The sequence below is a fragment of the Volvox carteri genome (genome assembly GCF_000143455.1).
Source record: "Volvox carteri f. nagariensis unplaced genomic scaffold VOLCAscaffold_29, whole genome shotgun sequence".
NCBI lineage: Eukaryota > Viridiplantae > Chlorophyta > Chlorophyceae > Chlamydomonadales > Volvocaceae > Volvox > Volvox carteri.
The window spans coordinates 1474780-1477021 of NW_003307572.1; positions in this window are offsets into that span (position 1 = coordinate 1474780).

Consider the following 2242-nt stretch of genomic DNA (forward strand, 5'->3'; position numbering starts at 1 on the left):
ACCTCACCCTCAGTTTGAGCTAACTTAGTCAGGGGAAGTTCCACCTGTACTGCTATGCCACTATCGGAACGCGAGCGCGGAATACGGGCGGCTTCGCTAGTACTAGACCCTGAGGTGGACACCCTACGCGTATCCTTACGCGAAACCTTGCTTACCTCCTGCTGATCTCGCTGACTCGTCGAGCGAAGATGTTGCGCAGTGGCGGCCCGCGGGATGTTGCGACGTAGCGGCTCCGTGGGACTTATGCTTCCCTGTGTAATAATTAGCTTACGAAAAACAAGATGAGAAAAAGAAAAAGAGAAAGATGCAGCAACAGACGCGAAGCGAACAGGCAAGGACTAAGCGATAAAAAGCCTAGCGACTACTAAAGAGTACTAAACCCGCCCCACCTAAGCTGGTGTCGCTGTAAAGTTGCGTTGTATTGAGCTGCAAAACAAAGAGTAGCTGCGTAAAAACTGCTGGAATAATAGTAATCCTGGAAAGTGATGAGTACGTGGTGCAGCGTAATGATTGAACGACTGCTCTGTGGAAACCGCGTCAGCAAAAAGACAGAAAATCAACTCGATGAGGTTACAGTGATTATTCCATCATGTCGTTGCGTGGAGACGCGCACAGGTCCGCGTATTCAAATAACGGCAGTCGAATATTCGCTCCCTGGGAGCTGGCTGTGACAAAGCTCGTAGGCCGCGGTAGCTGTTCGAGCTCGGGGTCCAGCTGCACTACTACTAGGTAGCGTATGCGGAAAATTGCTGGGCGAGGCTCTAAGTCGAAACGCACGCCTCTCGCCAACAGGCCTATGTCGACAGGTTCCGGCTCCTGGTCGAACGGATCGACCAAATGTGGATGATTAGGCTGATTAAACCGCCTGCGAAGGCCCTGCTGGCCCCGACCACCTTGATGATGATAACCTCGGTGGCGCACACCGAGAGGGTTACGACCCGCGCGTCCTCTGAATGGCCTTCTGTAATCTTCGTCGTAACGGTCCACTGCAGAAGCGGATTGAGGCTAGTAAAAGCAAACGAATTGGTGTGACTCCGTAGGATTCGGCCAGAGGTACGCGAAATGCTCGTTAAGCACAGAAGAGCTCGAACCTGCTGTTTAGGTGAGCTGAATATATAGTATAAAAAAAAATGTTAGGCTGGGCTGACCAAGCCTAGATGGTAAAACGAGTAGATCGTATAAAGTATTCGGGATCGAGTGTTCGACAGACGGCTGTGCGTAACACAGTATCGATTGTAAAAGTGACCGAATACACAAGCAAATCGACCCAGTAGAAAATGGCCCGAAATTGCTGAATGGTAGGGCAGCTGTGCGTAACACTGCTGACCGGCTGCGGCTGGTGTGACCTAGCCTGCCTAACCTACCAAAAAGGGTGCTGGGAAAAGCAACCCGAATATCCCCTAGGCGACAGAACACCTAAGGTAAACCCAAAACCGAACTTACTTGGTCTTCTAGCCTGATTTAGGCTTTACGGCTATGGAATGCAGGGTGGCTTGGCGAAGTCCTGCAGGTAGCTTGAATGCTGACTAGACGGCACACGAACGGGCAAGTCGTAATACGCAGCAAATAGCAACCCGCGAAAGGGGCCAAGATTCCCTCCAGGCAATCAATCAACAGCGATAGGGGTTTACCTTACCGACTGAGTCTGCCCGGCGTGAAGGATATGGGCGTTGATTGGCCCACACAGGAGTTCGGCTGGTGAAAGGAAGTTACTTATGCGGTTTACGAGAAGGGAGGACCGCACAGGGCTTGTTGTCTAGCTCAGAGAACTTTACAATGTTCCAATCATGAACGATCTGATTAGGTAGTTCTGCTTAGAGCCGTAAAGCGACTTTTCCAAGCTCGCTGCCGGCTATAAATACCGAAGTCACATTGTCGATCACAGGAGGCCCTCAAAAGATAAGCCTCGAGTACGACCACGACGTATAGTCCACATATGACAAAAGTGAAACACCTTATAACCCGTGTGACAGAACATTCACACAAGAAATAGACAATTCACAGGTAAAATACATAAACGTACGCAAACGAGCGTACATTCTCGTCTCGTCCATAAGTCCATCAGCGAAGTGTAAGATGAGAACCAAACACCTTACGCGATTATACACGAAATTCGCGTATTCACACCGATTATAACCTAAGACGATTATAAAAGACGGTAAAATGAACGTGACGCTAGATTGTCGTGACAATCTCGTCCACTCCAATTTACCGAACTTCAGTATTACTAACTAACACCCGT